Source organism: Chinchilla lanigera, unplaced genomic scaffold (genome assembly GCF_000276665.1).
Source record: "Chinchilla lanigera isolate Chin_1 unplaced genomic scaffold, ChiLan1.0 scaffold00018, whole genome shotgun sequence".
Taxonomy (NCBI): domain Eukaryota; kingdom Metazoa; phylum Chordata; class Mammalia; order Rodentia; family Chinchillidae; genus Chinchilla; species Chinchilla lanigera.
Window position 1 is genome coordinate 18,507,238 of NW_004955419.1, and position 9,499 is coordinate 18,516,736.

The window sequence follows — 9,499 nt, forward strand, 5'->3', positions numbered from 1 at the left end:
TTTTTTTTTTTTTCTCTGGTACCGGGAACCGAACTCACGACCTTGCGCTTGCCAGGCAGGCGCTTTTGCCGCTGAGCTAAATCCCCAGCCCCAGGATGTCTGTTTGTTAATACGTTTTCCTCCTTTTATTTCTTAAAATTAAAAAAAAAGGAATTTTGGCATAATCTTTCATAGCAATCCTTAGGATGCTCATGAAAACCATACTCAGAACATCGTGTGAGTGATTTAGGTTTTGAACGTGATTTGTGGAGTGGAGTTAAAATAATCTGAAACAAAAAAGCCCTTATGTATAGTGGCCACGCATACTATCTTAGCAAGTCTCCTTTTTTATTTTCCTGATCTTTGCATGAATCATCGCCAGTCATACAAGTATCCAAGGAAAGCAGACACAAACGGGGTTGAGCGGAGTAGTTTATTCCACATACTTTTTCAGAGTCTGAAAACCAAGCCTGAGCTACCTCCCAGTTTCTCTAACAGGTCACCAGCTCGCTCCTTCTCCACACCCTCCAGACAGTTATTTCAACTCTTTCCCTTCCTGTGAATGCAGACTTCTCCCCACCACCAGCTTCACAGTGTCCGCTCGAATCTCGTTTTACCGTCACCTACATATTAAATATATCATAACTGTTATTTTTCAACAACACAGATACATCTCATGTGGCAGCCACAGTTGTGTCTGGTGTGGAGAAATGAAACAGGGTGTTATCCAGATCTCCTTGATCTTTAGGAACGTTCAGTTTTGTGATTAACTTCTATACTGGGATTTGATATGCATCTGCTATGGTATTGCTTTTGAAACCACCACATCATGTCAGAATTTTCAGAGCTTCAAATGACTCTCTTTTTCCCCTTGCATCCATCTTCCACCTCCTTCCCTCTTCCTTTCTATTTTTTAGAAAGTTTTTGGTCTTTTTGAGACAGGGTCTCGCTATGTAGTTCAGGCTGGCCTTGAGCTCACTTTTGTACCAGAGGCTGGTCTCAAACTCACAGCGGTCCTCCCACCTCGACCTCCCAGGTTGCTGGGATTACAAGTGTGCCCCCTTCCTTTCTAATTCAATATACACAAAGACAGCCTAACTCCCTACCTGTGCTTTTTGCTGCACATTTTATTTTATTTTGTTTTGTTTGTTTTTTCTTTTAAGTCATAAAGCTGTTTCTTTAATAAAAAACAAAAGTTGGCAAGAATATTAAGAAAGGGTTCCAGAGTGAAAAGGAGACATAGTCACAACTATGGACTATATTAAGTACATAATTTAATTCTTTTGAAGATTTTGCATTTTATCTGCATAGTACAGACACAGATTTAGGTTTACATCCGTCAGTGAGTCTTAAGCATTTTTTTTATTTTAAAAGCGATAAAAATTTTAAAAAATTTAAAATGATGTAGAATTTCAAAACAAGATGATAGGAAATCAACAATGCTGGTTCTATAGCATAGTGTTATCTTCAAAGCAGTTGTTCAGATTACCAGACATAAGCATACAAAGTTGATCAAAAAAATTAAGAAAAAGAGGGCCAGAGATATAGCTCGGCAGCATAAGCACCTGCCTGGTAATTGCAAGGTCCTGAGTTTGATTCCCGGTACTAAAAAAAAAAAATTAAGAAAAAGATTTTTTGTTAATTAGTTAAGCATTAACTATTCCTTTTAATAAACCAATAGAAATTAGTAATACAATTATCTCAGCTATCTTGTGTGTATATATATATATATTTTTCCACTTCCTCAATATAAGCAAAGCATTTCTTTGCATTTACTTACTTGATAATTATCCTTTTTGTCTAGGTTTTCCTGATTAATTTTATTGGTACACTGTTGATACACACAATGACCACATTCATCACAGGGAATTTGTGCCTGTGCATTATATATCTTGATTCTTCCTTTTCCCCATCTCCCCTCCCCTCCCTTCAAGCCCCCCAAAGAACAATACAGTATATTAGTTTCACTTTCAAAGTGCAACTTCCCCTGTACACGTCCCTTTTTTCTCTTGGATGTTCAGTCCCAGCAAATGACCCAGATAGAAACTGTAAAGCTATCTTTGATTGTTCTCACTGCATCACCCCGTCAACCAACCAATGAGCATTTTCTGTCCACCTTGCCTTGGTTCAGTCCTTTAGCCTGGCCTTTCCTCTCAGTCCACTCAGATCCATCATTATTCAGGATTTATCTTCTCTTATTCATCAGAACAATAACAACTAACCACCCAGTGTGTTAGATTCTGAGGGCTGCTATAACCAATTGCCATAAACTAGGTGACTTCAAACAATAAGAGTTTTCCACTCTCCCTTCAAGTTCAGGTGGCCAGAAGTCTAAAAGTTTCTGAGAACATATTGGCTCTCAGTTGGAAATTCAAGAGTCAATATATATTTAATTCATTAATTTAATAAAGATTTGTTAAACACATGTCTGTCACTGTTCTAGGACCCTGAGACTTAAAAAGTGAACAATCACACTATAGGCAGTGTATCTTAGTGAGGACCTTTAGACAAATACACAGAGAGTACTTGATTAAAATAGAGGGGATAAAATTTATATAAGTAACTGGAAGTGGTAGCACATGCCTGTAGTCCCAGCACTTGGGAGGCTGAGGCAGGAGAATCACCGTGAGATCAAGGACAGCCTGGGCTCTGTAGGGAGTTCAAAGCCAGCCTGAGACCCTGTCTTAGAAAAAAAAAATCCAAAAAAATTATGTAAGTTTACATCAAGTGTCATCAGAATTTGAATTGATGATATATAAAGATTTTCTTCTCTACTTGAGAAGGTGGCACCTGAGGTTTTATAAGGTGTAAAATGAGTATTCCTATTCTGCGCTGGAAGACATTCCAGGGCCTCATCCCCTTCCATCTTGCGAATCCATCACCTTCATCGCTGACTTCCGAGCTTGCTGTAGTAGTACAGTGAGAAACAGTGGAGCTGAGGCCATCACTCCCTTCCACCCATTCAATTCCAAACAGCACTGCAGTCACTCTTGCTTCCACTGTCCTAAGAGAGGTGCAACATAAAGTAACAAAAACCCGAGAGCGCTCTGATGCTCCAGGTGAGAGCACACGCGTGTCAGATCTCCGAGACTGACCTTCTGCTGCCTTTACCCTCTTCCCACCTCATGAAGGTTCATAAATACGTACTACATATCATCAGAGTGCATTCTGGGACAGGCATGTGTGCTGAAAGCCCCTGACATAACAGAACGGTCTGTCAATCGTGCCTGTCAGTCACACCTAGAGATTCAAGAGGAGATACTTGGGGTGAGGTGCACATCCTTAAAATTCCAAAAGCCTGGTTGACTGGGGGTTCCTGCTGCTACTTTGTGCTATGATCTGTGTGCCATACTTCTGCTTTTCTGCCAGCTGGGCACTGTTTTTTCCTGTCTTTGCACATATTTCTATCTACACAGACTTTCCCTAAGCACAGATTCCTGTGGTCTTCAATAAGTGTAGCTGCTTGCCTGGTGTACACTTGCAATTCATTGCTTGCCATACACAGGGGCCTGGTAACATAACTGTCTGCTTCGGGCTGGCGGGAGCAGAGAAGAGCACAGAGGACCCCATGGGAGAGGTCTGATGCATCAGATCTCTTCTCACATTGCACTGTCTAGACCCCAATCTCACAGCCACACCTACTGCAGGGAAGGCAGGGATGGTAATTTCACTGTGTGCCTAGAATGCAGAGGAGATGGGCATGGTGAACAGCCAGCCACAGAAGAGTTTAACATAGTCTACCATGTGCTACAGGAGTATGTACATAGCAGTGTGGACTATCCATCTGTTTGCTAACTAGGTCATCAACAGAATACTGCAGCAGAAACACCCATGCGGAAGAGAAAGAAATAAGGTTTACTTAGGAGCAAGCACCAATGCTAAGGTTGGAATTAACTTCGGGTGCTGGTTCTGGGCAAGTGCATTTTCAGAATGAGAGTAAGAATTATTTTTGTTTTTCTGAAACTATTATATGAATTATTGTGAGCAACCTGCTCATTGAATTAATATCTACAGGACATTGTTACTTCAGCATTTCAGATACACCTCAAACTCAGGATGCCAAAGATTGAACTCACTGCCTTTTCCTTCTATTTTATTCTATAAGTAAGATTAATTTTGCATTTTACTGATCAAAAGAAGGGTAAAAATACCCAACTATGGGTTTTAAAACATTGTTTAAGGAACCAAAATATAGAAAGGGAAAATAGGGCCAGGGATATAGCTAAGTGATACAAGCACCTGCTTGGCAAGCACAAGGTCCTAAGTTTGATTCTCAGTACCAAAAAAAAAAAAAAAAAAAAAAAAGGAAAATAACATTATTATCAGTGTACAGCCCAATGACTTTATGCAGAATAAACACACCCATGTAACTATGACATGGGTCAAGAGAGGACATGCCCAGCAGGCTGGAAGCCGTCACTGGGTCTGACTCCCAGGCATTATTATCATCTCTCACCTTCCCCAGGAAGTGCCTTCACTTCCAATAGCACAGACTAGATTGGTGCTTTCTTTAAAGACTCTTCATAAAAACCTGACTACTTCTGCAGTATGTACTGTCCCATGCATGGCTCTTTTGCTTCATGCTAGGCCTGTGTGATTTATCCATGTTGTTTTCTGTAACTGCAGACATTTCCATTTCATTGTATGACTACATCATAATTAATTTTCCCATTTCATTTCTGATGGACGCTTGAGTAATTTCCCACTTTTGGCCGTGGACCCCTGAAATTCGCAGGGGTTATTATGTTCCTTGAGCATCTGTAAACTGGGTAAAACTGTGAATTTCAGACATGGTCAGAAAACTGCTCATAAATGCCTATTTTTATAGTTTAAATTCTAAATATGCTGTCTCCCACAGTTATGTAATTTAATTTAAAAGTACTGTGTACAGTATCACAATAATTTAATTTAATAAAAATACCGTACAGTAGTTCAGTCTTCTGGTGTTTTAAGCTTCTTCTGGCACATATGTTCATTTGCAGAAGCCTGAGTAGGTGCAGTGCGTTTTGGCAGAATTTTAGGGATCTTAGGGCTTTAAGAAGCACAAAACTGAGAACACCAGCGATGGCTACGCGCAGTAGAGCAACCTGACATGGTGCAGGAATGACGGCGCATCTGCCGCAGATAGGTTGCAGGGAAGCAGCCAATCAGCAGTGAGGAGAACTAAAGAAAGCTCTCACATTGGCTGCTTGCAAACCTCCATCAAAAAAACAGTTTTGGAGGATATTTGCAGTTTCCTTGAAATTTCAGGATTTCCACAAACAATGATTAGTTACCAATTCTTGAAGAACTGAAGCCTCAAACTCTGAACTGCGACTTCACTGAGGTATACTGAACTAATAATTCTTCCAGACACACCTTCATATATGCCGTTTGTGGAACACATATAGTCATTTCTTTGGGGGATATATGTTGAAGTAAAATTGCTGGTAATAAAGTATTAGGTAATCTTTTTATGTTTAGAATAGTTACACATAATTGTATGTATCTCTTTGCTTTATCTGCATTATCTAAACTCCCACAATATACTGCTCCTTATTAGATCAGAGAGAAAGAGGGATTACTCATTCATTCTCCTGCAGTTCTCCATCCCGCATATGGGAAAACTAGTAGTCCTCAGCCTCTTTAGTTTAGGGGGAGATAGAAGCCCACATTTCTCGGCATTCAGGAATAAGATGTAGAAAGGAGAAGCTGATGAGAATAAACCTTGGAAAGGACTGGACTCTAAAATCATCTTTGAAGGGACTGACATGTACATTCATAAGAGCCTGACTGTCACATCTTCTACAGAAATAAAACCTGTGTGTGTTTCCTCTGATACCTATGAAAGGCATGACTGCTTGTGAAGTGGAAGGCCACAGGAATCAGATGGGGACAGGGTGCTGACAATGAAAGTGCTGCTTCTCTACTCCTGCTGCTCTTCCAGGGATGGGGTCGCCCTGGCCAAGAGTCAGGCTTCTCTTTACTTTCATCTCTAATCAGTCACTAACTTCTACTCCACTGCTATTATCTTTCACATCTATTCCTTCCCCACCCTTCTGACACCTTTCTCCTTCCATATATCACCAATGTCTTAATGTCCTTCCTGTCCTATTTGTCACCCTTTCCCAAACTCACACCTCTCCTCTAACCATTTCTTCTCATCTGCTGACAGTGGGGAGGTCACTCTAAAATAGAAATTAGGCTGAGACATTAGGTGATTCCCCAAATAAAACCTTTCATTAATCCTGTAGCCTTCAATATAAAGTCTGCACAGATATAGCTAACAAGGTCAAAGACCATGGATAAATAGATTTGATTGTTGTTTATTTCTATTTCTTTTTCTTTTTTGGCCATTGAAGAGTTTTAATGTGAACTGTTTTATTTCAAACATAGATCCACTGGAGGTGGTGAACTATCAGGAGAATGTTTAGCTAAAAGGTAATACAGCTGCCTCTCATGGGACTAAAAGGCAACATGGGTTACATAAGGTGGAAGGAGACCAACTATGTGTAAAAGACACCTGGTGTGGAGGAACCCTGCACTCCCTCAGCTCTAGCAAGTTGGCATTTGGTGCTATGGATAAGTCTAGACCAATGACATTTGAATGCAAGAAAAATATTCTGATCAAAACCCAGCTTCTCATGTAGGCAGCCAACTCCTCCTCACATGGTTGTTCACCTGCCATGTGGCTGATGGTCCCCAAAAAGGGCCAAAGGTGCTCAGCAGGCACATAAAAGCTCCCCATTTTCCTGTAGAAGGAAGGGGAACCCTCCCTCCATTTCAATCTCAGCAGTGAATTCTGAAGACCTTGAGCATCCCAACTTGAAAACAAAAAGGACAATGAACTGAAAGACAAAAAAGGGGCCTGAACTTAAAAACAAGTCAATCAAATGGAAAGGCTGATTCATAAAAATGAAATCTAGTGACCAGTCCACAAACTACCCGACTAAGGCCATGTCTGAATGAAAATGTTTACATGACATCCTCAAGACACCCCAGCATAGAGCTGCTCTTGGCGACCATGAGCAAATAACTACGTTTTCCTCTCAACACACCCTACTGCTACCAGTGATTGGATGCCACGTGCTGAAGCGAGGGGAGACCCCAAACTGGCAAAGGACTCCAGACCAGGGCCTGGCTTATGTGGCCATGTCTATGGGAAGCAAGACTTACTCTCTCAGTAACGACCCCCACAAAGTTCTCCCTCCTTTTCCCATTTGTTCTGCACATGTATTTTTCCTAACAGAGAGGTCTCAAAATTCTGTTTCCCTCTCACCGGTAGGCACTCTCTGGAATGTTACTGATTAACCAGGGTCTTTCAGTTCCTTCTAACTCCATCATCAACTTTTGACTTGGAATGTCAGTTTCTTCTTCTGGAAGAATGTCTTCTGTTATGGTCAGGTGCTTGGTGGGCTGTCTTCTGAGACTTTGTACTTTCCATGATGTCGGGAGATGTCTGGACCATAGGTATCTCCTTCAAAGGCTGAGTAAGTCTTTTCTCATGACTATAGTGCTGTGTGAACCAAATCACACTGTATAAGAACAGGAGCGTAGTGAGGGCCCTGCAAAGAAGCCAAAGCATAACAAAGAGTATTTGGTCTTAGAGATGTTGTTCAAATTTTACAGAAATAATAGCTTCCAGGAAACCAATGACCCCAGTATATCCTCCACTATATTCCCATTCATTTGCACTGTGTGTTATTGAGGAAAGCATTGCACTGCCTCACTGTGGAAGCTATGATATATCCAATAAAGAGAACTCTACACCAACATAATGGGTGAGTGGCTCAGAACACAAATATATGCTTCAAGAAGAAGGTGTTCAATTCAGTCAGCTGCCAGATGATCATGACAAGGTACATCCTGCCCACTGTCAGAAAAGGTTTGGGGTCAGGCCGTGTAACATAGCTCTGGCTACCCGAAGTGACACGCTTTGAGGCCCATTAGATCTTGCTGTGGCGGTATGCCTATCCTTGAAGCTTGCACAGTGACGTGTCCTCATCTGGAAAAACCAACTGATGATCATGCCCAGCCAGATGCTGCTGCTGTTGCAGAGCAGGATGATGTCCACTGTGCAGATGAATGAAGTAAAGCTCAGTTAATGCCCAAGTAATACTGATTGTTCAGGAGAGACCATCACTTTGGATCAATAAGACTTTCATGGACCAGCCCAGAAATGCCCAAATACAAATATGTCTGAATGGCTGATCCTCTCTCAGATGATCACATGGCAGTTCACAGTGCTCTCTGTGACATCTGACCCACTTGTGTCCTGAAGATTTGAATCTAGACAATAACGTTAGGAGTTTAACTTGTTCAAAATTGAGGAAGAGCAGGAAGTTCAGGTGCAGGAAGTAGAGCAGGCACACTTAGTACAGATAGCACAGTTACAGCCCTGGAAGTTGGGCAACATCTCAGAGCCAATGCTCCTGCCATTGTTTGCAATGAAGCCAAAAAATAAAATAGCAAAGACCCAGGACATCTCTAAAGCTCCAGGCTCAAGTACATGCATGTTAGTTCTCATGGCCTGGCCTTCAGTAACCTTTTCCCCACTGAATGGTTCATAAATATGGACTGTCTCTCATATATATAATTTAATCAGAGAGAACTCTGGGATAGGCCTGTGTGCTGAAGCCCTTGAGATGATTCAGCACCCTGTCAATCTTACCCAGAGACCCAGCGAGAGGCACCTGGGCTGGGTGCACATCTTTTAATGTTCGAAAGCCTATTTGTCTTTGTGCTGTACTTTTTATTTTCCTGTTATCCCAACATGTTACCTTTTTTGTTTCTACTGGCATGGACCTGCCCTGAACACATCTTCCCGTTATCTTTAATAAATGTAGCTGGTTTTGCTTTCACCATTGGATGTACACTTGCAATTCCTTGTTTGTCATATGCAAAAGTCTAGAATCTATGTATCTATCAGATCCACCGTGTGGTATCATGCTGGGTCCAAAAGTCCTTGGCTAGGTGGTTAGATAAGGTCAAGTAAATGGACCATTGAGAAAGACTAGCACACTGATAATGAGAAAGAAGAAAATACAGAGAGAATACCTTTCCAGATGTTGTCTTCTGGAACAGAGCCGTCCCTGGAGAAAGCAAAATACCCGAGGCTGACCATGAAGCTAAGCAGGGTGATGGTGCTGGGCAGGCAGAAGTTGATGGTGACGTATTCCACTTGCTGATCATTGATCCTCAGACTTGCACTGTGTAGTTCACATCATCCTTATTCAGGGTCTGGCTCCCCATGTATACCATCATGACCTGCCACTGGGTCCTGCCATGGCAGCTGCAGCCCCAGCCTGTGGACAGGGTAACAAGCCAGGCAGAGTCTGGCCTATTGTCTATTTCTTTAGCCTTATCTCTGAGCACTTACCTCTTCCCCCTACAGCTCTTTGTTACAGCCCTACTGCATTCCATCCTATCTCTCCTTTTGCATACGCTGCTCCTCAACTCTACTTCCATGTTCTGATTTCCTATGCTACCATTTTCTTCCTCAAGGAGCTGGGGATTTAGCTCAACAGTACACTGCCTGCCT

General features: G+C 41.8%; 1 pseudogene; it reads right to left on the reverse strand.

The window, feature by feature from the left end:
• Positions 1-7,928: 7,928 nt before the first annotated feature.
• On the reverse strand, positions 7,929-9,222 carry LOC102004607 (annotated as a pseudogene).
• Positions 9,223-9,499: the final 277 nt, after the last annotated feature.